Source organism: Falco naumanni, chromosome 11 (genome assembly GCF_017639655.2).
Source record: "Falco naumanni isolate bFalNau1 chromosome 11, bFalNau1.pat, whole genome shotgun sequence".
In the NCBI taxonomy this organism is placed as follows: domain Eukaryota; kingdom Metazoa; phylum Chordata; class Aves; order Falconiformes; family Falconidae; genus Falco; species Falco naumanni.
In genome coordinates this window covers 33,254,410-33,282,286 of record NC_054064.1, presented here as the reverse complement: position 1 = coordinate 33,282,286, position 27,877 = coordinate 33,254,410, and the positions used below count along the sequence as shown (strand labels likewise).

At 44.0% G+C, this 27,877-nt stretch overlaps 1 protein-coding gene across 1 annotated transcript in view; it reads right to left on the bottom strand.

Moving 5' to 3' along the window:
* The window catches only part of PDE4B (phosphodiesterase 4B), a 216,344-nt gene extending 190,338 nt beyond the window's left edge, over nucleotides 1-26,006 (bottom strand). The window contains exon 1 of the mRNA XM_040610287.1: nucleotides 25,897-26,006. The gene's annotated coding sequence lies outside the window, so the exon portion shown is untranslated. The remainder of the gene's footprint in view (nucleotides 1-25,896) is intronic.
* Nucleotides 26,007-27,877: the final 1,871 nt, after the last annotated feature.

Below are 27,877 nucleotides of genomic sequence, written 5' to 3'. Positions count from 1 at the left end.
TCCCAGGCCCCCTACTCTTTCTTGCTGTGGATTTAGCGCTCATTAAAAAAAACTACATTCAGGATTCTATACAGAGAACACTGAGGGTGCTGGGGTTTTTCTTTTTTTTCCCCCAAAGAACAGGTAGAGCTGGAGTGCCACTTTTTGTGCGCTGACAAATTTCCACCCCCCTATGCTTGGAAGGATTATTTTTGAGCTAGAAGACCGCTGAAGGGCCACTGTTCATGAACTTTATTATTGAAGCCACCATGAAAAGCTGTGTAGCAGTTTCAGGCTTGGCAATATTAAGACTTCTAACATGATGTTCACTCTGAGACATCACGGATTTTTAACTGTGTTCAGATCACCTGCTCATGCAGGGCAAATTCAGGAGAGCAATAAGCAATTCAGACTGTCTGCAAAAAAAAAAAGACTGCCAGACCCTGGCCACCTACCCAGCTGGCGAGGAAAGATGTAGCGTCAAAATTAGGCACCCAGTTCTCTTCCCTGCCACTACCAGCAGTCAGGATCCCAGAAAGCAGGCAGCCTGCACCCAACACTTTTATCGTGATGTTCAAAGCCCCGGCAGCAGCCGGTACTGAAAGTCATCTTACATGGCAACTGCTGGTCATACAACACCTGTTCTTTGGTTCCCACCCCACAATGAATTCAGGAGTCTGCATACCCAAGCGTGGCAGCTCAGCTTGACGTACAGCTACAACACAACTGTGCCATCAGGGGGTCACCTTAATACCATTGTGCCCAGGTTAAACAGTATTTAGCTTGCATGTCCACCTATTTAAATCAAAAAAGCTTAAAGAAAAAAAACCATGCTAATTCTCAGACATAGCATCCACATAGTCGTGCCTGTGACCACAGAGGTCTAAGGACACTGCAGCTTCCAGGAGCCAACTGCTCATCTGCTCTTCCACGAACAAAAGAAGTGCTGTAATGAACCTGCTTTCCCCTAAACCAAACCACACTAGGAAAAAAAATAAGAGAGAGAGAGAGAACAAAACAAACTCCAAGGAAACACTAACGCACAATGCCAGCATGGTAGTTGAGACTGCCTGCAGTTCTGGCTGTGGCACAGGCACCTCCAGTTGTTTTCATTTCCTTAGGGTTCATACATCCAACACACATGTATCCCTTCGTTGCCAGCCAAAGCATTCAGAGTGCTCAGATCCTTGCCAGACATAACTCACTGCCATTTCAGCACAAGTGCCAGCACACAGGGCTGTATGCTTCATCGTGTATGAAGTAGCACTGGAAAAGAGCCGAGGGATTTGTCTTCTAAAGCACCTAAACAGCTTCCCTCCAGAAAAGGATGAGCAGGACCATCCAGGAGCAAAGGACAGAAAACAATGGAAAGTGCTCTGCAGTGCCTCCCCCCAGGCTTGCTGTCCTCTCAGCATCCATCACTGGCTGTCACCAGAGCCAAGCTAGTGGGATAAACAGAATTATGGCCTGATCAAAAACCCTCTTCTCATGACCACAGGCCACATGCATGCCCCGTCAAAGCAATCAGGAGTGGGTTTAGACATTACAGCAATGGAATTGCTATTAAAAACTGGACACTTGGCAGCATGGTTGCATGGCAACGTCACTGCTCTCTGCAAACCTTACCTAGCTTTTGATCCATATTACAATTCGATGAGCAGGCCAGAAGTAAAAAAAGTCATAAAAGCATAGCATACCAGGCTGGAAGGGACCTCAAGGATCATCTGGTCCAACCTTTCTTGGCACAAGCACGCTCTAGACAAGATAGTCTAGCACCCTGTACAGCCAGATCTTGACAGTGTCCCATGTTGAGGTATCCACCACTTCCCTGGGGATATTATTCTGATTATTTTCATTGTGAAAAATTTTCCTAGAGTCCAAGAGTTATTACTCTATTAGCAGAATAAAAGACATACTACAGTATCAGAATAAAAATCTAGAATACTTTTAATGACTTCACCAATCTTCAAAAGCTAGGAGAAAGTAAAAAGCCCTGTTATAAAAAGAATGCAAAACTGCCAGCAGGCAGCAAATTAGATGACACTGTCCCAAATATCATGCAAGAAAAGATGACCATGACAGTGGTATGTATGCACGGACTAGGAATAATATGGCATAACTATTTGCTGCCAGAAATAAATACAGATTCTATTGCAAAATCTAGACAAAAATCATAGAAAGACCAAAAGGAGGAAGCAGTTGCAAAAGCAGCAAAAAACAGATTTGTGTTTAATAGAGGTATGTGCTTAATCTAAGTACAAGTTTGAGACATCCATTACTGACCTGCTGCGCAGACTTTGTGATGCCCAACACAAACGAGCTCACACTGCAGCACATCCCACAATGGGACTAATAAATCATAGAATCATTTAGGTCAGAAAAGACCTTCAAGCTCATTGAGTCCAACCATTAGCCCAGCAGTGCCAAGCCCACCACTAACCCATGTCCCTAAGCACCACGTCTGCACATCTCTGAAATACCTCCAGGGATGGGGACTCCACCACCTCCCCGGGCAGCCTGTTCCAGGGCTTGACCACCCTTCCCGTGAAGACATTTTTCCCAATATCCAGCCCAAGACTCCCCTGGCAAAACCTGCGGCTGGTGCCTCTTGCCCTATTACTTGGAAGGAGAGACCGACCCCACCCCGCTGCACCCCCCTTTCAGGCAGCTGCAGAGAGCGATCGGGTCCCCCCTGAGCCTCCCTCTCTCTGGGCTGAACACCCCCAGCCCCCCCACCGCCCCCGCCAGCCTTGTGCCCCAGCCCCTTCCCCAGCCCCCTGCCCGGCTCTGGACACGCTCCAGCCCCTCCAGGTCCCCCTTGCCGCGAGGGGCCCGATCCTGCACACAGGGTTCGGGGTGCAGCCTCACCAGTGCCGAGCGCAGGGGCCGTCACTGCCCCGGCCCTGCTGGCCACACTGTTTCTGGTACCAGCCAGGCCCTGCTGGCCGCCTTGGCCACCCGGCCACGCTGCCGGCTCACGTTCAGCGGCCGCTGACCGGCCCCCCCCGGCCCTTCCCCGCCGGGCAGCTCCCAGCCCCCTGCCCCCAGGGGCTGGTGTGACCCCCGGGCAGGGCCGGCACTGAGCCCTGGGGACCCTCGTCCGATCGGCCTCGGCCCCTCGACCCAGCCTGCCCAGCCCCCCCTGCAGAGCCGGCCGGCCCCCCGGCAGATCAGCACCCCCCAGCTCGGGGCTGCCTGCAAACCTGCTGAGGGTGCGCTCGGGCCCTCGCCCAGGTCATGGGTGAAGGTGTTAAGGGCTGCCCCCCGCCCGCACCCTGGGGACACCCCTTGCTACGTCCCGCTGGCGGCCGGTCACTCCAGTCGCCGCCACTGGCTGGGCTCGGCCTCCCAGCCAGGCTGTTACCCGGCGCAGAGCACCCCCGGCCCAGCCATGAGCAGGCCGCTCCTCCGGGAGAATGCGGCGGGAAATGGTGCCAAGGGCTTTACTGAAGCGCAGGCAGACACCGTCCACAGCCTCTCCTCATCCACTGAGCAGGTCACCTTGTCACAGAAGGAGATCAGGTTGGTCAGGCAGGACCTGCCTTCATAACCCCACGCTGGCTGGGCTGATCACCTGGTGGTTCCGTACGTGCTGTGGGGTGGCACTCGGGATGATCTGCTCCATAACCCTCCTGGCACCGAGGTCAGGCTGACAGGCCTGTAGCTCCCTGGATCCTCCTCCCAGACCTTTGTGTAGATGAGCATCATATTTGCTGTCCTCCAGTCAACTGGGACCTCCCCAGTTGGCCGGGGCTGCTGATAAACAATCGGAAGTGGCTTGGTGAGCATTTCCACCAGCTCGCTCTGAATACATGTCAGTTCACAAATCAACATAAATAAATAAGTAAATACATAGTAAATACACACACAAGTAAGTATCCAGGAAAACATCTTCGGAAAACAAAATCTGAAAGATTGAGAGTCTAAGAGTGTCTCCTAAATTTTGCTGAACTTCAGCATCAGAACTGACACGAGGAGAGAAGAAATAGAGATGGACGAGACTGACTAGCACATCGTTTCTGTGGATGCCTGAGTCCTCTTATACCACAACTCCCTTTCCTTTATAAATATTTATCAATTTCTTAAAGTAAATTTAACCAGAACATGAATAATTATAAAAAACATATTTTGTTCAATGTGGATCGCGTTTCTGAAGAGCCTATCAAGAAAATGTAAGAATTCCATTAGTCATGACTAAATTACTGTTCAAATCTGAGTCATTCTTTTCTTGTGTCTTTACATAAAAGATCTGACACCTGGGATGAACATCTAGGGGAAAAGAAACGAAAGAGGCTTACTGCAGAATTTTTCCCATGCACATTTTCTAATTAATGCAATCTTTTTTACAAGCGAAGAATTTGTCTCCACTACCCAAATTCTCCAAAAAGAAACTATATCCCAGTGGGCTGCTTAAGTGTGGGAGTGCCTAAAAGCAGCAAGGCTTTGTATTTGATGTTAGACTACAACGAAAACTACTCTTTTGGTGCTGCAGTTGGGTCTAACCCATTTTGCTGGAATACATCCTAGGTAGGGTATGAGATTTCTCAAGCTGCCCTAGTTCTTCCACCTGAGTTTTTTGTGTTCAATGACCATGGGTTTTAAAAATGACAGTAAACGCTCCAGCAATTTCAGAGTGATAAAGCCTTATAGCAAAGGTATGAATTAACAGGGTTCAAAACTTGGCAACTGACAGTGCTGAGAACAGAACTACATAGATGTGTGTTATAAATCCTCCTTTTCCTACACACCTTTTTAAAAATAGCTATTCAACTCATCCAGTGTGAAATCCACTATTTAAAGAAATTCCTAAAACACATCTCAGTGTGCAAGTTCTGGTATGATTTGGAATACCAGACACACATTTCACCACGTCACTGTTTTCCCCACACATTTCAGCTTCTGCATGGGCAGGTTTAAAGCCACAGGGTTATACGACAAGCAGATCAGCCCTCTCACCCCTAAGGATACTCCCCTCACCGATGTAACACAGACAAGGCTGGACCAGGAGGATTAGATTTTTGCTGCTCACGCAGTGCTAGCTCTTTGGCTTATCAAAAGGTTTTGGCAATCAGAGCTGTTTATCTGGCTCCTTTCATACTCTAAATTAATTTCCTCCCACTTTTCAAGAAGGCAAGACACAAAGATTGGGAGAGAATGAAAAACAAAACCCAGTGAAACCCAGATCATACAGCACATTCTGCAGTACCATACCTGTTCCTTCCTAACTGCCAGCAGCGCTGCCAGGGCCATGACACACATTACTGGGGCAGTATTTTTCCTAGCAACAAAATGCATATCCTTACAGGTTCAGCAGAAGCTGAGGATGATCACAGATAAAACCAGAAACTTGTATGGTGAATTAATAGAGAAGCTTTACTAAGGAAAGGGCTGGGATGAAAGAGATTATCTGACCACACAGATAATTACATCATTTGTGAGCTGGGTTTCAAACAACTTGTTTCTCCTTAAAAGTCATCAAAACTTCACAGGGGGAGTAGTCAGACAGGGTGACAGTCACACAAAAAAAGTGATAATCTTGGGTCTAGCTCTCCCAGACGAAACACATGGGCTCTCACTTCAAGCTTGGAAATTGCACGCGGTTCTTTGTAAGAAAAATAAACCCTACATGGATTTAACATTGGTCAAAAGAAACTTCAGGTGTAAACAGTAATTGGTACCTGAACAGTGATGGGTTTGTATTTTACTTTAAACAAAACCAGCAACCCCAGAATGTGAGAGCAATTCTTCGCCCTGGGACTGCTAAGAAGGTCAGCTTGCTTACAGAAAAGGAAATGGAGGTCACGGCCAACTGGTTGCACAGCATGGCAGCAGCACCGCAGGTACTGGAGCCATCCACCTACCGCAGGAACTAACGTGCAGTATGGTTACAAGCTGTACATGCAACAAACAAAACTTCAAAGAAATACCAGTCAAATGTTTCTGCAGAAATTACGTTCCCCTGAAAAATTAGTTTCAGAGATTTTACCTTTTTTTTTTTCTTTTTGTGCATTTCACATGCACACATCTCAAGCCACAGAAGAATTAACTGTAACTTTTTCCCTTCTACCAATTTAGGTGCTAGGCTATTTTTTTCAGTATTGAGCCCTAAATTTTTAGCTCTGTGACTACCACTAAAACATCCAGCTACTTGGACATAGCCTCCCAGAAATACATACATAGGAATTTCCCAAACAGCCCTTTTTACTTCCTCTTTAGAGAGTAAAAAGGTGGTGGGTTTTTTTCAGCGGTCTTTTCTCATTTCTTTTGAACAGAAGCAACTAAACTGGTCTGCAGAGCTTATGGCAACTCTTGAGAAACTCACTCCTCCTCAGAAAACTCAATCTGTTATAATTTTCATAAAATGTCGAGAAGACTTCAAAGCACTACACAAAATCAACGCAAGGGCATCTATGCACACAAATGCCTAGAACCTGTGAAAACAGACTCAGAAAAGAAGGATTTGCCCTGAGAGGTAAAACTAGCTTTATTGCTTATCACTGCAATTCTCATATAAACTACATTTCCCATAGAAGTGCTAAGGATCTACCAACACGATCCAACTAGAGAAGTGATTACTCCAGCTTGTCCCCTCGTAAGGCTGCTTTTAAGCTTTCTCATAATTGCCAACCTGTAAATTACAGGCTGAGTATGCAAACCCAGTCTAAATTAATTTGCTGGTTTTAAGCCATCACATCTGTGCCATGTGATAAAGTTCCAAATTTATCTACAATATAAATTAAACCAACTCTTTTATTATAAAAGGTAAATTCTATACACAGGATACTCTTTGTACATACTTGGGAAAGTTCTGTCAAATTGTGCAGGGACAAAAAAACCCCACAATTTTTAAAATCCCCTCCCTTCCCATGTTACCACTGGGTAAATTACCCTTATTACAACAGTGTCTTAACTTTCATTAGGAGGTTTCTTACTGAGATATCACCTGCTTCTTAATGCTATATTGGTGTTAAGGAGTTTTCTTACTCCCAATTTCAGTGACAAAGGTTAAGAGGATTGCAAAGACTCATCTCTTCTCTGGCGACCTAATCACTAAAGCTGAGAATAACCATGTCAGTCTATTCCAGAAATTCCAGTCACTTCCTGATTTCCAGCAGAGGGTACAATCAGGTTGTCATTGCTCTTCATTTGTTTCAGTTATGGTAAGAAAATCAACAGTAATTTGAACCTATCATTACATTGCTTACTGTCATTAGGCCCAACATGCTCTGCAGAATCCCTGTGACAGACAAGCAATATTTTTCACTATTACTACTCAGAAAATATGACCATATTTTTTTCAGGAACTTTCAGGCAAAGGTTAATAGCCTGGGCAGAAGAAAGAATTGCAGAAAACACTATTCTATTTTCTTTACTATGTTAATGCTTTTAAATCTTACCTTTCTAAAACAGTTTGTCTAGTATTGAGGTTAAATGCAATTAATTCAAAAATCTGTTCTGACAGCGACAAAGGATACAGTTTAATAGTGCTGCCTACCAGCATGCACAGGATTTCAAGGTAATTACTTAGAAAAGTGAAGCATACTATTAAAAGATGCAATTTATACCTTTCTTGTTCCATGTGCATATGACTAGAAGAGCCTCCCACACCTTGGAGTGGAGCTGAACTGCATTCAGAGAGCAAAGAACAATTAATTATGCTTTTTTTAAAAAAAAAAAAAAATCAGGTTAAAAGCACAACAAAAAACAGTGTGGCAGAAAATGCACACAACGCAAATTTCCCCCCTTTAGATTGGTGGGGTTTTTTTTAAAAAAAAATAGACCTCATATTCCCCCTGTGTTTTTATTAGGAAAGGAGCATAACGCGTTAAGCCTTGCTGGTCTACACAGATAACGGAAATGCTGCAGATCAGGCAGGATTAGCATGTGCTGGATGAACAGCGTGGGGAAACTCACTCACTGTGTCATGGCCAGCTCACGCAGCACTTGCCTCATGCCGCTGATTTATTTCTTACCTTCCTAAACACTCACCCAGAGATCGCTCTAGTCCAAGAGGAGAAGTTCTAAAATCCTCAGATCTCTCTTTCCTCTGAAGTTTTTATGGGAAGGGCCAAGCTCAAACAGTCTGCAAGATGGATTACCCCCCCATCACCTTTTTAAAATAAAAATATTGAAGCCATGCAGCAAAGCAACAGAATGATCCTAAGCACACAAGTATACAATCAAGCCTACAAATAAAGACCATCCTCAGAAGAACTCTTGTAACAGAGGAATATTCCTAATCTTTCCAATTTTTCCCTTTGAAAAAAATGCAAAAGAACAGTGGAGAAAGATGAAATGCAAAATCAGCACAGCAAGAGGTCCCTTGAGAACCAAAACAAAGCTAGCTGAGACCTGCAAAGGAGGGGACCCACAACAGCAAGAAGAAATCTTAACTGCACACCAGCCACACAGCAAGAGGCTGAAGGAGAAAATTCAAAGCATCTATGAGAAATGCTAACAGCTTTGTGACTGCAGACCCTTCCAATCTTGCTAGGGACAGGCTTAGCTACTCCATTTTATCCGTGCCTTGCATCTGCATCAGAGGGCAGCAGCTCACCCCACCTACCAGAGCCAGTGCTGTGGCCCGATCTCTGACCTGCCGACCAGCTGTGCCTGGCCACCAAGGTCTATGTGAAGAGAGAAGTCACGGCGCAATGCGGCAGCTGAGGTTGGCTCCTTCCGGGGATGCCCCACGCAAGTAAGAGACTTGTTATAAATGTCATTTCCATGCTGCTCCAGAAGCCTTCTCCCACCCCACAAGGAGATGAACACCACCTCACTCCCTCCCCAGCAGCCAGGCACACAGCCCTGTATGGGATTTTTTTTCCCCTTGTACTGTTTAGGCAAGTAAAAATCTCATAAAAATTAAGAATCTCCCTTGAGTCTCCCATAAGCCTTCTTGCTGCTGTGTCTTATTTGAAGATGGCTTATAAAATGGGAGGTGAGGGACTGAACAAACATGATCAGATACCCAGCAGCATCTTCAAACAAGAGAAGGCACTAGTCAACAGCTGGGGAAAGAGCTCCCCACGATGCAGCACAGTGGTTTTCTGTACCAGATAGTCACGCTCAGGCAGGGCCCGCTCATCCCACAGCCCAGCCTCAAAAACAACCCTGTGGGCCGTGAAACACCACCTAAAAACCAATTTAGCTGCCTGAGGCAAAACCTATTCCACGGCCAATGAGAGTAAATGCTTCCATCATGAACACAGCGAGGTCACGCAAATAGCTTTTTCTGACCACAGACACACACAAAAACTAAATAAAAAGGATGCCTGGTGCCAAGGTAAACAGCTGCTGCCGTTTTTCATCTGCCCCCCTGTGTCCTCTCTTCACCAGGAAAAAGGATTCTGCAGCTGATAAATTGCATTTTCATAAATTGTGCATCCTAGACTGCTCATAAAAGACAATCCTGTAAGGAGTCCAAGGAAGAAGAAAGAACAGCCTGGGAGAGACCTCTCCGTGCTGCTAAATGAGTACAAAATGAGGTTACTTCTGGGGTAACAGCATCTAGCCACGCATGATATATTGTTCCTATCAACACTGCCTGTCTGCAGCATCATTTTTGTTAGTGAAATACAATGGATTTATTTTTTTAGATCACGGATTTTGTGCGGCAGTAGCTTCTATTATTAAGTACAACAATAATAATTCTGTGCTACAGTGCATTGTCTCAAAAATTTTATATAATATCCTGGAACACACACATAAGAAAAACAGCCATATATTAACAGTAAAGCTAACTGTTGCCTCAGCTTCTCCTACCCAAGTTTTGGACACATTTAACATCGCTGCAACACCTCTCACCCACAGACCTCAAAGCATTTGATGAGTGTGCTCAGCCCTGCAGTAGCGGACACAAGCGCACCAAAAAAAAAAGCAGCACCTGACTCAAAACCACTTCTGAGTCAAAGCAGAGCCAGAAATAGGACAGAGAACCAGCTACGCTTACCACTGCATGAGGGCACCCAGGAAAGAGTACGCAAGCTGTATACGTACAGATTAGGAAAGAGAACCTATTTTTAACTCGCACTGTTCGCCTTATTCCCCTCTATCTGTCAAAAAAAGAATTACGTTCTCAGATTTCAAAAAAATAACTTAATTGCTCATTTAGAACTAAGGAAATTCTCTAAATGTAGGATTTCAGGCTTCTCAGTAGAACTCAAACCCATTCCAAAATTCATGCCTAAAAGTATCTGTCATAACACTGACTTTGGAGGATAAGTGGTTCATCAAATGGTTCCACTTTTTAGACAGTCCCCTTTTTATGCAGAAACAGAGAGTAATTAAAATTAAATTTCACATCTCACCTGCAAAGGCAAAGCATGGCATTCACACTATTAAAGAGGACCTGACTGCATTAGCTTAGCATGGTCACCTACAAACCTGACATATCCCAGCTTTCCTCCATACTAGCAATTTCCAAAATGAAATTTCTGTCTGTCCATGCAATAAAAGACAATTAAGACTAAAGGAAAAGCCTTTGGCATTCTTCACATGCACAGATGTTTTCTACCAACCACTAGCTTTAACCACTCCCATTAAAATATTTTACTTTATATATTTTAAGAGGCAACTATGACAACATTTTTGTATTCTGAAAAACTAATTTATAAAAAGAGACTTAGAAAAAGCCTAATTAGAAGAACATTTAAGCTTTCTCATTCCAGGATTTTTCTTTTAGCCAAAGCAGATGCTACTGTTTCTTTATACTAGTGCTACTTTGTTTCTTTCAGTAGCTAATATTTTGCTTGTTGGGAAAATATTTGCATTATTGTAGATTCCAGGCTGAAACTATAAACATTTATGTTTTTAAATGAAAGGATACTTCAGATCGCTCCACAGTTTTCCCAGAAATCAAGTGCTATTATGTTAGGTGAAAGTGGTAACACCAGCCTTTTCCTCAAACGTCTCATTGTTATCATTGTCATTTTTTTCCTAGTTATTTAAATCTCTTCAAACCTTTAATTATGTGGGGTGATACTTCCAACACTCAGTGTCTGCCTCATGCTGCATACTTGCAACAACTACAAAGAGCACAATTAATGAGCAGTGCACTGCTCAGTAACCTTTACTTGCAGCATCCCCACGCTTCAGAGCACAGACATCATTTCAGAGGGACAGGCTTCATGTCATGGCTCTTTTGTGTGTGTCACCATGAAAGTTCTGGCTCTTCTGTCCAAATTATTCAACACAGAAGTTGCAAATAGAATTGCAAACTTAAACATTCCAAAACACAGGGATGTATGAGAATCCCAGGTTGTTCAAAGTGTGGTCAGGGGAATCCCAACCTAGTTACAGCCTCACCAAGAAAACAACTACTGCTCTGCACACAGCTGGCAATTCTGAGAAACAGCAACTGAAGATGGGAGTCGATGTGAAGAGTCAGCATTTGTATCTACAGATGTAATAACTGGTAAAATTTCAACAGTCTCTGGCCCATAAAGTAAGAGATACTCAACTACTGGTAAAGGGAATGCCACTAAATGCAATTAATATTGCTCTTCTAATAAAATTTGAAAATGTGCTGGCAAAAGGCCATTCCCCACCTTTGCAGCAATGAAGCAAAACATTTGAGTTCTTTTTAAAACAGGTAATTCTGTTGGCCACAGATGATTATGTACTACCTCATGTATCTTTTCTCCAGAAATGAAATATTTAGGTATTTTCAGTACAGTATTCTTTCAAGCTAACCTTAGGTTAGGGAGGAAGAATATGACATTTTTCGCTTGTTCCAGCGCAAAAAAAAGTCAAAGCAGCCTGATTTGCACACGGCTTGCTTTTTTTAAATGCCACAAGGCATCAGCCTACAAAATGCTGTAAGCCACATGAGTGGCCTAACACTTCTGCAAGGTTTCCCATTTCATCCTTATCACATGCTTAGACAAAACCCATGCTCCTTTCTCAGGGTGGCAAAGTAGACTTTTCTTCTGGGCAGGAGAAATGCCAGCTTTTGAAATGAAAGATGGCCTGCTCATCCAATATTCTTCTCCCATAAGCAAGATCACACACCGAAGACCTGGCCTTGCTGCCACTGCTGCTCTCAAGAATGAAACTCCCACTGGAGAGGTAGCACTGCTGCACTGAGCAGCTGAGAAGCTTGCAGAGGCTGCTTGGATCGTGCAGGGGCTTCGTGTGGACACGGTGCCCCTGCAGGGAGATACTACAGCCCTGTTCAGCCACACAGCAACGTGACAGCCATGGTAATGTGCCCTCCACTGCACCTGCTCTCTAGACTCATCTCTCCAGAACAGGAAAAATCTTTAAACCCACTAACTTTTTACCGCATCACCAGGCAACCAGGGGCTTTCTGCACCACTCTCCGGTAACAGAGTTTTGAATCAGTTAAGAAAAAGAACTGACTTAGGGCTACTTGCATGTTTTATTTCATTTCTATAAATTGTTGTATGAAAATAAATGTAAGGATTTTCAAAGATGGACAGCAGATTAAGAGGATATATGCCTTACTATGGCCTCACCAAATCATTAATTTACCACCAGCTATATGAATCTCCAATATGTAAAAAGTACAGAGGAGTTTTAAAGCTCTCATATTTCAGAACTGCCTTACTGAGAAACTAAAGGGCACCCATATTCCTGTAGTAAAACAGCAGTATTAAATTACTAGATGTGTTTTACAGCAGGAATTGTTCTTCCTGCAAAATTTAAAGCAATATATCAACATCTTTATTACAGTTTAGAGAATATAATGATTTAAAAAAAGTATCAGTTTTTCACCTTGTTCTTGTCACCCCAGTAGATAGCAGATCAAAGAATCCCAAATTACACAAGTGGCAGAGTATTTCCGTAGGGCCTTTAGTACAACCATATACTCACCTGTAATTTTTTGTTCACTTAAACATATGTGCATTTATCTTGCATGAAGATTGCCATTATACAATTATTTGCTCAACAAAGCCTTCACTGTTCCTAAGGCAGAAGCTGCACACATGAGAATTACACTACGAAATAGCAAGCCTTTGCTATTTCAAAGGTTTATTATTAATTCTGGATGCAGAATTGCGTACTAAGAACCAAGCCAGTTACAATGGCAAAAAATATCTTCACATCAGGCTGAAAAAAGCATCCCAGATTTCTGCACTCTGTTCTTTAGACATCCATGCCATGCCAATAGACATTACCTGACGTTAAGACTTGCAGAGAAGCAGGTAAATGTTTATATACTGTTGTGGTGAGAGCTGCATCCCAAGAAAATGCAGAGTGCAAATGATGAAAGACCATAGATATGCAAATAAAACAATCCTTTCCCACACTGACTCTACACAAGTATTTTTTAGAGGTCAATGAAAGTAATATACTTCCTTCTGTATCTATAAAAAGATCCCAACTAAGTTACAGGAAATAAATTCCCTTTTTTGAAACCTCAGTAGATACCCTCGCTCCAGGGGACCTCCAGAAATGAGGTGGTGCTACCCTGCAGGACACAAGAACCCACAGATTCCTTATTGCCCATTATGAAAAAGCCTCCCAGAAAGACCTAGCACTGCTACCACTACCACTTATTTTGGACGTATTTTGCCAACTTTCTTCAGGATCTCCAGACATGCTGTAGAGATGAGCATTAATCGTTACATGGATATACAACAGGAAAACCAAACGCTTTTTTGCAGCAGATGGGGTGGATAGAATAAACTTGTCCTTCCTGTTGACAAATATACTCGGGGTTTGGTAAGAGTCTTAATCACGCAATGTGCCTGCAGTGGTGCTTCCTGGGACATGGACAGAAAAGAGACTGGGGGAAAAGGATGCTGCCAGCTCTCCATATGTGGGCTTTCAGATCCCTTCCCCCACAGCTGAGTCACTCAGATCATACATTTTAAACCTTAGCTTCCCAGTTACTATAACAACTTAATGGATTTCTTCTTGATGTTATTAATTACATTCAACTTAATCTGTTCATACAGGATTTTGGAGGAGGCACTATATGATAGCTTCTGTTGTCCTTTCAAAAGGCGTTTACATTCCTAACTTACTCCAACACTCAGGTGCTCCCCCCATAAATGTGCTGCCACCAAGATAAGGAAATGCTCATATTCCTTCCTTTGAGAACTCAGAATAGAAGGAAATGTTTTTTTCCTGAAACCAAATAAGATGCCCAAAATAAATCTGTGAAAGACGTACCCACAGCTGGTTTTCTACAGTAAACATGGTGCACAGAACAGCCTGTAACCTGGCTGAAAGTGGCATTTATAATGCATCCCAGAAGAGAAAGACTGAATGCTTTGCAAGCAAAACTACTGAAAGCACAAGCAAAGAAGCAGTCAGAAACTAATTTATTAGGTCTACATTTCACAGCCTCAGGGTAGGAATAGGCAGATCTCTACTGCTGGAAATAGCAGGAAAATGCAAGAAACTCAAGGCAAATCCTAAGGTCCAGCAGCATGGCACTACGCAGAATTAACCCCCTTCATTTTCACATGTATTGGCTTTTGGAGTTCATAAGTGCCACCTCTACGCAACAGCATGGAGGAGAAAAGCGAAGACTTTGTGTCCCCTGGCAGCACCATGGGACAGGGAAGACAGCAAGTTTCTTCAGCCTGGCTGCACCAGGAAGGCAGAGAAGGTGCTCCGCCTGCTCCGTTCATGCAGGGATTAAACAGCACTGACCTCCTGCCACTTCAGACCTGCACAGAGTTTAAATAACGCAGAAAGACTCCAAACACCAAATCCTTTCCTCTCCTGAAGGACAGCGAGACCCTGACAGGCTAGAAGATGACTACCAGCTGTTTTGAGGGCAATGGGCTGAAAAAGACTGAAAATCAGCAACTCAGGATCTGTAGAGGGGCACTTGCAGCACATCAGTGTTCAGTATACGTTGTTGTATGTCCACCCAGGGGCAGATGTTAGCTGTTGGCTGTTTTCCTTCCTCCACAGCTTGGAGCAAGGGGAGCCACCAAGCTGCATCCCCCCTGCAAGCAGAGGCTTCTCAGCAGCCCAGTGAGTTAACCTGGCTTGGGAGACAGCCTGTAGGTCCTTAAAAATGACTGCAGGTCTCTGTGATAGAAGTTTTGGCAGATACCTAAAGAGTTAATAACTGAAAATTACAATATCACTTATTTTTGGAAATATGTCTACTGCTTACTTAAAGACATGCTAATTCAAAGGGCCAAACCGTAAGTGTGGAGACAACTGAGTGCAATGGAGAACCTGAACAACTCGGGAACGAAGCATTCTTGCCACGTTCTCCATTTAGACTTACCCCTTTTAGCAGTAGAGTGCAGAACTGAACTCATCTGCAGAACCATAGCCATACAGCGCTCAGGATAATTTTAACCCCAAAGACATATGGAAAACACTCCTTTCACCCTCCTCTGCAGAAAAAGATGATCTGAGCCTACAGACTTCCAACAGGGGAAAAAAGTCTTCTCCAGATATTTTAAATCAAAAAAATTCACAGAAATGACAATAATAGTTGTTTATACTTACAGTATAAAAACATGGCCTGCATTTTAGTCACCACCAAGTATGCAGTGATAAAAACAACAACACAGGGAGAACAATTTCATGCTGCTTACAATTTTCTTTTAATTTCAAACGACTAATTTCTATGAATTTAATTACTCTCATTATAAAGTATAGTTGTTAGACACCTACAAGTACCCTTTTGAAACCTATCATTGTAACCACACTTCAAAAAAATAATAATAATGGAAGTATATGTCTGAAGCACAAAACAGTATGAAGCAGCTGTGCATGGCACATGACTGCACGTCACAGCTTTAACCCAGGTGCAGCTTGTTTGCTCCCAATGACACAGTATCAAAAATGAAAACCGAAATAGGTTTAGTTTCCTGAATAGAATAAGCTTTCTTAAAGAAACTCTGTTTTATTCAACCACAAAGTAACAGGTACAAATGTAGAAAGAGAACGAATATGATGCGTATGTATTTATCCTGAAGTACTGGAGGTAGGACTGACACAGCTCTGGAAAGAAGCAGGTAGACCTCAAGATGGTTTTATAACTATCTCTTGTGTTTTCCCAAATCCACAGCTAATCTGCAGACTGGAAAGACCCCCTGCACTTTTCAGTCAAGGTACTGAACAGAAGTTCAACAGTGCTACAGGCAGCGGCAATCCATTGCCTTGAGAACCAGATGATATACAGACACCTCCGCGCAGCAATCACCCATTTGCATTGCCTTATCAATCCACTTCTTACCTGGCTGCAATGCACCTCGTAAAAACAGCATTGAAAAAACAACTGCAAAGCTCTGACTCCCCAGCCTACTCCATGCAAGCAAACTTTAAGATGAGCCTGGACCCGAGAGTACTGCAGCTCTGGTGTAGAGGCTTCCATCTCAGTTTGCCATTTCTTTACTGCTTTTATACTGTCATACTGGAAAGCAAGTGCTGGTGCCCACCAACATGCAGGTCTTTGATCCATTAGACCGCCACAAGACCTATCAAATGAAGAAACCATTAGATATCTCTGCAGAGTAAAAATGGAAAAAGCAATAGTAGTAACTACTCCAGCAACTGCACCATATTGCAGTTTAATCATACAGTGAGTTATGTGAAGGGAGAAAGGCATTTTTTCTTGGAGGATGGTTGCCAATGCTTTCTCTGATGCACTCAAGCCCTGCATAGAAAGGAGTCTCCTAAAAGGCGAGTGCTACAGGAGGATACCTACAGCGAAGCAGAAGAGGAGCACGTGCATTTCTGCTGGTGAAGAGGCACGTGGAAGCATAAGCCATACCATGGAGAGGAATTTGGAAGATGTCTCCCTGCTTGCTCCTTGTTTTAGAAAAAAATGGCCCTCAAAAAAATAAATAAATGCAGCTAGTATCAGTTCCTCCAGCCGATAAGAGCAACAAGGAAGCTCCACAACAGTAATACCTCAGGTCAAGGAAGAGAAGCAATATTTACTCTAGCAAAATTCACCAAAGCTTTCTACTGATGCGCACAAAGTCAACAGAGGTTGGCTTAGAGCTAAGGTACTATTACTTATCATAAAGCTTCTTTATTTTTACATAGGTCTGAACAAATACCTCCTCTTTTGCTTACCGAGTACCTCCTAACTTTTACTACACATAAATGATTTGAGGAACTAGTTTCATTACAAATGTGTTACATGATAGGAGTCTTGCACCATAACAGTACTAATCTTGTAGACTAGCACTTGTAGAGAACATTTTTTACACTGATAGTGGATGATTAAGGAACAAGGAAAGATGCTAAAGAATGTACCTTTCTCCTTCCTTCTAGTTAGCTACTTGCCTGTGACCAGATTATTTTTCCTTTTTAAAAAATACATGTTTTTTCTGTGAATATGCCAATAGGCTCCAGAAGAAAACTAAGCATTAGGGAAACAAGTCTTTATTTTTATAGTTCTTGTGCCTGACTTCATTTAAACACTACCTTGTTCTTGCCTCTCCGAGAAAAGGCATTTAAAAAAATCTTCAATTTATATTTGAATCAATTCAGTGACCCACAAGCAGCTTTGGGGGGAGGTGGGGGGGAAGTTCCTATGGCTTCTCCAGAAATTACAGAAAACAATAAAAATGAATGTAAAATGTGAAAAAGCACACAGGCCCAGTTCACCTACAGAACAGGGCAAACACTGGACACACGGCAAGTAAAACATCAAACCTCTAACAGTATAGGCAGGGGATTTCAGGATACCAAAACATTATGCATATGTTGAAAGCAAGTGAAAAGCTCAGAATAGGAAAAGAAGATCACCAGCTTCGTAAAAATGCCAGGCTTCTAATCACCCTGCTTATCCAGTCCAAGTATTTATCTTTTGTTAATGGTTTCCATCCAGAGGTCTGTAAGTTACGTATATACATAATTCATTAGGAAAGTGCAGCGAAGAGGAGTTATAATAGAAATTTCTGAGTGAATTCTAGAAAGGAAATGCAAAATTGAGCCAGAGAAAAGAAAGAAGAAAAAAAAAACCCAACCAAAAAACCAAGTGAGGCATAGTCACTTCTCCCAACCCTGCATACCTGGGAAAAAACAGTGGGGAAGGGTATCCTCGGAACTATTATGGTAGAACATAGGCCACTGGCCTAGAGGTTCTTGATGATGTACCCCTTTTAGAGTTGTCTCAAGCAAAGATCTGTCACAAAATCCTCAAGGTTAGCAGGCAAGGATACTGCTCATCCCAATCTGACTCTCCAACTTTGTTCTTCTTGCACTGTACCTCATCACCAAGGCTCCCTGGAGAAGCCTCTATAGCTTTCAAGGATGACAATGCCTGAACAAATTTCCCGTTCTCCTTTGAGGATGCCAAAAGATAAACCCTAGATACCCTGAAAGTTTTCTCTAGTGGGAAGAGGAGCACTTATGGGAGAAGTGGCGATCTGAATCCAAGTGCTCAAAAAACACTTAATATCCTGCTTCTAAATGTTCTTTGTCTTCTGCCCAAGAATGGCAAGTGGTGTTTCAAGTTCACAATAACACTAGCCATTCTCAGATGAAAAACAGAAAATCTTGCGCTACTTCAGTGACAGTTTTCCAAGCTGATGCCTACAGAGACTGCAAATATTATACATAGATGCCTTTTCTTCAAGTGGAATGACCAAAATAGGCAGTAGGGGGTTTAGCTCTCGCCCCACACACAGGCACTGTGAGATTTATTATTAGTATTCCTGAGCACACTGTGCATCCTGAGAATATGATTTTTCTTTGAACAGAATCCCATCAAACAGAGCAGCTTCACCCCGAAGGTTTCCATATGTTTTTATACTTATTTTCTTCTCAAGAGCTCTTCTGAGGTTGGATCATTTTCTGTTTCTTATTTGGGCTTGTAGTTTCAGAAATGGTTACTACTGAGGATTAATAATTTTGGATTCCTCTCTTCCTTAAGTTCCTGTTTTCATTATTTATAAGCACGCTTGAAAGTATCCCTGTTGCAAGGAGCTCCACTCCAGATTTATCCTTCACATTTAACAAGTGCTCAGCAGTTTCAGAAGATTTTTCTGGTACTGTTTGTTCAGGCGGTATGCAGTCTATTGCTTCCTTGAGCAATTACTGAATTACAAAAGCATGAATGAAACAAAAATCAATGGCAAAACTGTATTTTTCAATCTGAGCATAGTACTGTTCCTTCAGCCAATGTTCTGAAGTAGTTTTTCACTCGGTGACCATCTCGCAGGCAGAAATCATTCAATTCACATCAGTCTGCTTGACTCTGACGTTTAGCTTCTGTTTAGCAACAAGGTTAGAGAAGGTTCTCCCCCACCAAGCAAAATTTCACCCCTTTTTTTTTTCATGTTTCATAGTTTACATCCCTAAACTGATTCTTACATGTCAGTAAGAAAACACTGCAGCTCCAACAGCTCCCAGACTTACATACTGCACACAGTCACTTTATTCACATCAGTTTCCAGAAGAAACAGTTTTTTCTGTGTCAGTGGCACCTGAGTTCACCCAGGACCTCAGGCAAAACCATGGTTATTTATTTTCCCAAAGGAAAGGGTCAACTGATTGTTTACAAGTTTAGAAACACCGTTGTACAAGAAAAACATCTGAAAGAATACTGATGAGAAAATCCCAGCATTAAGCTCTCACGCAAACTACCTTTTGCAGCTTCCTTGAGGTATCTTTGTAAAAAAACACATCACTGCCTCAGCAGAATATTCTCTCTAAAACACTGCCAACAGGTCGAGTTTCCTTTGGGGTTTGGGGAAGCAGAGGTGACTTCTCTCCCAGACATGACTTACAAAGCCACCCTTTTGGCATCCGCTTATTTGCTGCTCCCTGCTCTGCCATGCTTGCCCAGCTCTCTGTAGTCTTCAAGACTGTATTGTTTCCTTGAATTTATTTTAGATGACCTCTCTTTCCATTTCTCTTTTCCTACTCCTTTATTTGTAGAACAGAGCTTCTGCTCTGTGCATTGTTTTACAAAATATGCCTTGAATACCTTGTGAAAAATCATTCTTTCATTGCAAACATCACACAAACAATGCCTGCCCAGTTCATGCAAGTTGAAAAGTATTTGTTAAAAAAGGTATTAGCACCAGATGCTTGGTTACCCTTTTAGTCAACCTTTTATTACCTGTTATGTTTTAACTATAGAAATTCTAGTTCCGTGCTGCTCACTAACACTTCATGCTTGGAAGGCATACATTTTACCACAAATAGCCGCTGTTCCCTGCAAAATCTGCTGCTTATAATCAGGTCAAAAGTAGGGTATTATCAGCAGCACTGCAAATAATTAGAGAGCAAATGAGTACATATTAACTGTTTAGCAGCTAAGTCAGGTCAGTTGAACGTTCTTAACAAGCAGCTGTTTGCAAATGAAGTTATTTCAGCAAATAACTTTCACAGTTTTTCTCAAAAATGTCATCTAATGTTTGCAGTCTCATGCTTCCACTGAAACATAGCCTAGACATTCAACATAATGCAAAACCACTGAGGAGGTCCTCCATCCTCTTCTGGGCATCACTCATGACACTCCAAGAAACAAAGAAAACATGAGTCACCTTAACTTCTCTGATGCATTGCAAAGGATCCTGGTGGCTTCTGCTGCTTTTCTGTTACCAGAAACTAATTTAATATAAGATAAAGCATATCATACACTGAAATAATGGCATCTCATCAAATTACCTGCAGCCTGCAGGAAAACAGAACTGCTGTACTATTTCTTGGCCAACCAACAGCGAAATCACCTGAGAAGGAAAGGTCCTCTGAATTAGCTAGTGTTTCAATTATAAAAAGAAACTTTAAAAGCCTCAGTCAGCTTAGTGCTTTCATCTTCAGAGAATGGCCTACAAGAGTAGGGAAAATACCTCTGAAGAGTAGTAATAAGGATTTAAAGTTTTCAATGATAAACAAAAAAAAAATAAAATCACAAAGTTTGCAGCTCTCTTTGATCAAGTTCAACTTTGCTGCAACTGCCTGGGCAGGACAGTCCGGGCTCTAGCTTCCCCCAGCCAACCTCCACAGCCTGGTCTGAAGGAACCTCTGTTGTAGGGCACTCAAGGGGCTGACACAGCATGTTTAATATTGAACGACCCACTGGGGTAGGACTGCTCCAGTTACACTTGTGATTTGGGTCTCTGAAAGGAATATCCACATTTATTCCCAAGGCTACAGCCAGTGAGGCAAGGGACAAATGCCTTTGTTTACTGGCAATGAAGGGTCAGTATGACTACGCCAAGGGTCGGATGGAATCCTTCATGGAGTGAAGGCTCTAAAAACCTCAGAGCTGACTCCACTTGCTGGGTAGGAAAAGCAGTCTCCATATGGCTGCTCACAAGGGTGACTGCCTAACAGGAAACATCTAAGCATAGCAAGTTTTAACAGAAACCTGGACTTTAACTCCAGCTCAGCAAGGCTGCTCATCTTCAGAGCCCATCAAGAGACATTTGCCTACTTGAATCCAGCCATCACAGTTTATGGACCGTAATTCAGCGCATTTCTTAGTGTGTTAACTGCTCCCATTTCTAATTCCAAGCTCAGAAGCTCAACCCTAGTCAAGACTTATCCTTCAAGGCATTTCCCCCTGTTAGTATCAGCCCTTACTGGTGTTACAGAAAGAAACAGACATCAACCCCACAGCTTGCCAAACCCTAACACTAATTTTAGTCATACTACTACATGTCGCATTTCCACACATGGGGGAAAAAAAACACCTAAGCTCATGACATCACATCTCTTTTCCTGTGGCTTTTTATGCCACGTTGCACTGAATTCTCAGCTACTTCCACCCCACCAGAACCTACAAAACTTCACATACACCAACAGTAATGCTGTATCACCCACCCACGTCATCCTGAGCCCCAAAGCCAAATCCAATCCAGCCTCATTTCACTGTCCCACAGCCCATCATAAACCACCTGCTAGCACCAACTCTTACCCATCTCTTAACTCTTCAACAATTTAAAAGTAAAGATGTTCAGCCCATAAGGTACCAAGCTTTATAATTCTACCCCAAATAAGCTACCTCTTTTCCCCCCTCTATATAAAATAACTTGCTCTATACAATACATTTGATCTACACTGTCCCAATTCCCAACTTACATTTTCAGTAACACCAACACCGTCCTTAATTCTTTCACACCCTGAACCTGCACAGACCCCTCTGGATCCTACATCTTAGTTTGTCACAGCCTGGTTTCACGGCTCCCCCACCAACAGTACCCAAGTCCGGCTGCCCTCACAGGAACGCCCTGTGTCCCACCCCCACCTGGCAATGCCTCCCCCCATAACGGGACACTTCCCCTCCCCTCTGCCTGCTGGCCATCTCTCAGCAGGTGAAAGACAACATTTAGGTTGAAGGAGGCAGTCAAACTACACATGCACAAAGCACTATCCAGCCCATGACTTAGCTTTTGGTTCCTCTTGCCTCCTCACTCCCCACTGGAAAAATACATCTAACACTCCTTGCTTGGCTTCCAAAGAGGAGAGAACATTCAGGAAAGAGAGATGGACGGAGGGGAGGAAAAACCCCCACAAAACACACACACAAAAAAGATTACACAGAAAGAAAAGGGAGAAGCAAAGACAACTACAGGGGAATTTTCTGGATTTTTGTCCCCTGACTTGCTAAAAAAAATAAGCAAAGTGCACTGTTAAGTGCACAAACATGAGAAAGTGCCAAACTCAGAGTGCACATGTGCACTTACAGAATTACACATTTTAAGCATCTGAATAGCCACAGATCTAATCCATCATCATCCACTAATCTATTTTCTCATCACTGACAGCAGCGCCAGATGCCTCAACAGAAAGTGCAAGAAATTCTGCTGTAGGCAGACACAGAATAATCTGCTCTCCTAGAAAGTTTCCTCCAAGCCTTATTTCTCAGGGATTGGCTTAAGCTATGATGGATAAACATTTACATCTTTTCTACAGCTCTCCAAAATTGTCTCTTTAGTATTTGCAAAGTTTTTCATATTTCTGGATACTTCTGTGATTTACAGAAATTACTTTGGATCTAGACAAGTTCTGTGCTTCAAGAACACTCTAGCAAATAGTCCCCCAACCCAACTAATTATATATCTAATGAAAAAAACAATTAACAGTCTTGAATTTTTCCATTTCACTGCATGTCTACTAGTTTTTATATTGTATGACCAGGAAAAAGGGTCTTAACTTACCTTCTCTGTACCATTCATCACACTTTTTAATATGTTAATGTGAATAAGGGATATACTCTTAAGCTATTTGAAATATAATGGCATGTAGGGCTTACAGGTGAGCAGAGCCAGTGGCATGAGCTAATGGCATTTCACACTCAGAACGGCACTAACAGAAAGCAGAAACAGGCCCTTCATGTATGTTTTTAGCAAGCGACACGACGCTATCAATTTGTTCTTTTTTTTGTAAAAGCAAGTTTTTAAAGCTGAAAACTTTGTTCATAATTAAAGAAATTCAGCTAAAATGTTCTACATAAAACAGTTAAATAACCATTCCTCTCCACTGCCTCAAACCAAAACACTGCAGCAGCAAGAATCTGAAAGTGAAGCTGACAAATTATTTTAATTCTCTAAACTATGGGAAATACAGGGGGAAAAACAGAGCATGAGTAATAACATCAGATTAATATCCTTTTGCCTTAGAAGCAATGTATGTATTGCTTCTAAAGCAAAAGGATAGTAATTCCTTCATATTTAATATATGTAGACACATATTTGTTTGCAATAGCCTTCAAGTTTAGGGGAGCACTTTCACATCATCGTTTGTTCTACGCCTTTCTAATAGTTTTTTTTTTCCATCCGCTACAGCTATATTTATCCTACTGCCATAACTAGACACTTTAATTTACTGATGGAACTAGTGTAAAGACTTACATGCTTTATTTGCTGCATAATAGCCTTTAAATGTAAACAAACAAAGGTATGTCTATGCACCATTTTCTCAATCCGTAAGAACTACTCACATCTATACCGGAACAGCTTGTACAATGCAGATCACTCCAGGGCAGGATTGTTCGCGTAAAACAAATCAGCCCAACTGGCCTAACTTGTCAATGCTTAAAACTGCCGTTTTAGGAAGGATTTTACAAACCTATCCATGGCTATCCATTTAATATATGGAAATTCAAGATAGTTGACTGTAATGACTTTTTAAACAAGACTACTGTTCACGGAGATGATTAGACAGCTAATCCGTTACAAACTTCCTGACAGGTAAGTCAGACTCTTCAGTAAGGATCTGAATGCTGAATAAGAAGAGGCCTCCATGTGAGGTGGAAAGAGCTGGGAAGCAAGTACAGGGGTGGTTGGGGAAGCATAGGAAGGTCTGGGACACAAAGCTGCCAGCGCTGGGCAAACAGAGGGGCTGGTGAGCACTGAGAAAAGTGAGAGGAAAGATGACAAAGCAGGCTACGAAACTCTCTGTGGCACTTCCATAAATATATTTTCGGAAGAAGCAGGCAACAAGGCTGCATCTTGTATTTTACTTCAGATTCATGTTTAAGCATTACATTAAAATGGTTTACCGGAATCTAAAATGTTCAAAGATGAGAATAAAGTAAAATGTAGCTGTACCTGGAGTACCTGAGCAGGCCCATGGAAATGTATTAGAATAGATTAGATGACAAGAGAGACAGATAATTACAATGAATAATCTGCTATATGCAGCCAGTATACTTAATAGTGTACTAGAAAAGCACTCTTTTTACTAAAGAGCTTTAGATTCTAGATGATTTATAAATCAGAGATTTATTTACAATCTGGCCACCATCTCTGAAGCTGATGGTGAGGGATGCAGCAAACAAGCATCTTGCTCATAGCGGTATAAAAACTTCCCCGTTTCATTTGATTTTAAATGTGCCAATGCAATTATTCAGCTTATTCACTGGTGCTTCCTCTGGACATCAGAATTTCAAATGAAAAAAAAAAGCATTGTATCAATTGTGCCGTTAAGATACCTTACACATCTACCAGGAATTCCCTCTCCAGCGTAGGGGACCTCTTGGGGTAGGTCCTACTGCAGCAGACACACAAAACAATTCCATGCCTCCGTGGCTACACTGCACCCTGAGAGATCTACAGTAAATAGCTCGTTGCCTATCACGGCTGATTTATCAGTCCTCAACCTTCACCCAGGGAGGGAAAGGAGCACCCCTCTCCGCCAGCCTGTGCGGCACCCAGGGGCTCGCAGGCAGCTGTTGCCTCAGAGCCGGTGCAGAGCTCCGCAGAGGAAACGCTCAACTTCCAGATCCTCTCTGAACTCACAACTCCCACCAGGCACCGAACTGAGAAAAGGAGAACCAGAAAAAACAAACTGACTCAAACCACATGTTAGTGAACATGATGCATAGCTGTAAAGCCTGGAAGAGAAAATGTCATGGAGAAAGCAGCGTTGGGAGGACTGACCCCAGCAGCTGGAAGGGTGCCGGCCCCGCTGGGCAGGCAGCCGATACCAGACCCTGCTCACGGGCAGAGCGTGGCACCCATCCCATCCCATCCCATCCCATCCCATCCCATCCCGAGAATCCGACTCGTTTAAATGAGAGGCGATGCTTCAACAAGACAGCCTTAACAGGTGCGAAGTAAAATGAATAATTCTAACAGAAATTCAGAAAGACTGCAAGAAAATAAATAAATAAATAAATAAATACAAGTGCATCTTCCCTCTCTGGAAAACCACTACCTTTTTTTAAAAAAAAACCCTACCAGTTCTTAATGCCATGTGATTCAATACGACAAAACTTGCAGAAACCACCGAAACGACCCACAAGTGACTCAGATGTCTCCCGCAGCCAGACCCGCGGCGCGCAGGGGGAGGCCGCACCCCCGCCGGGCCTCGCAGCGCCCGGCCCCGGCCCCCGCGCCCCTCGCCCCGTACCTCCGGCGCCGGGGGGGCTGCCGGGGGGCTGCCAGGGGCCCGTCCCGGGCGGCGGCCCGGCCAGGCGAGCAGCGGCGAGGCGCAGGCGGGCAGCCCAGCGCCGCTGCCGGCCCGGCCCGGAGCGGCGAGCCCGGAGAGCCGGGGAGCGCTTACCTTCGCCGGCAGCCCGGCGTCCTCGCCGGCGGGGGGGAGGGGGGGTGCTCTGCGGGTCCCCAGTCAGCGCCGCTCCTCAGCGCTCCATGGCTCCGGCGCTCTCCCCCAGCCAGCGCTGGTAGCGGGAGCAAGGAGCGGCGGCGGCGGCTTCAGCTACCAGGGCCACCACCTGCCGGGGCTGCGCTCCGCTCCCCGCGCTGCCGGCAGAGCGCGGCGCTTCCCCTGCGGGCGCGGGGCGGGCTCGCCTCAGCGCCTCAGCGCCCCGCTTCCAGCCCGCCGGGCGGGGGCGGCGAGGGGCGCGCGGCGGCGGCCGGCCCTGCGGCGGGAGCGGGAGGGGGCGCGGGGCCCGCCGGAGCCCTCGGCCCTGCCCCGGGGGAGCCCAGGCCCGGCACCGCCCGCCGCGGGAGCCAGCGGGGCGGCCCCCGCCTCAATCCCGCGGGACGGGCGGCCACGCCGGCGTTCGGGCCTCGCCAGCCCGTTTGGCCGGCCCCCCCGCCGGGGGAAGGCGAGCGCTGAGGGCAAGCCTGCCGCTCGCCGCCGGAGCGAGGCGGACAGCCGGCCTGGCGTTAGCGTTGCGTCCGCGGGGGCAGCGCGGGAGAGGAAGCGGCCCGCGCGCCTTGAGGACTTGCCTCGGGAAACATCGCCCTCGGCCCCCTGAGGGACGGAGCGGCCAGCGCAGCCACGGCCGAGGAGCCACCGGCCCCCTGAAGGTAGGCAGCCCTGTACACTGTGAGGGGCGGCACAGGGGACGCCCCAGCACGGCCCCCTGAAGGTACACAGCCCTGTATGCTGCGAGAGGCACAGAAAGCCACACCAACATCACTTGGCTCAGGTGGCAGACAAGCAGCAGCTTACCTTAAAGGTGGCAAAGTATCCTAAAAATGGCACACCATCTTGCATCTGTATGCTGAAGCCACTCGCTGGTCACACCACCCCCAAACACCCATGATGTGGAAGATAAGGATAACTCATTTTATATGGTTTCGTTACGGCAGGAGCTTCTGTTTGATCCTAAGAGTGATGCAAGATCCTTGGGCGTTTGATGTCTTTATCACAGGCCAAGTTTCTGGAGTAATGATGTGAAGAACTTAGTTCACATTTTACAAGAGGAAGTTTCTAGTCTTCCCAGCTGAGGAGCAACATGTAAAAGGCTTAAAGAACCCACACCAACTCCCAACACCTCAGAACACAAAAATAAAGTGCATTCATTATAAAACCTTTTTAATTAAGAGTTAAACTTGCTATTTGTGGATGACACACAGACCCTTGTTTTCTTTCCCAGGGATTAATGACTACAGCCTCTGGAAACCGAACAGAAGGCTGCTTTGTTATAATTCTTGATCAAGTATGATCCCATACCCTTGTATCCCACAAATGCACAGTGCAGACCCTACCAGATCTTGATAAACCAGTCTTTATGCAGTGCAGTGTAGAAGAACAGTACTGAATGAAAGTTTTGTACCACAATCATAAACAGGAAAAAAAGGTTGTCTGTATAGCTGTTCAGTTACGCTATGGTAAAACTAAGAGTTAATAACTGCTTGAGAGATTTCTATAATTTACAGACATTTCTTTTTGCATACAGAAGATACAGAACTAATTATCAACAAAGTTTCTATTTCCCCCTTCCCCCCAAAAAAGGGCAAATTTATTTCTGTGCATGTAGTGTAAAAAAATTGTAAGACTGCTAATACTTTAATTCAAATTACAATTTTAGGTATATACTGTATTTCCTTCATTACTTCATACTGCAAGCAAGGGTACAGAAGGCAGCCTCCATGAATACAGATGCCGCAGTGCCAGAATTTTTGAAGCAACTTAAAAGCATTTCTCTAGAATGTTTTGCACTGTTACAACTTATCAACTCATCCTTCCCTTTGCCAATAAACTACCACTCCCAACATTTCGTAGCCTATCACGTCTGAAGTCCCCAAAAAGAAAGATTTGCACTACTATCTCTTCCCAAAATCATGGTTGGATG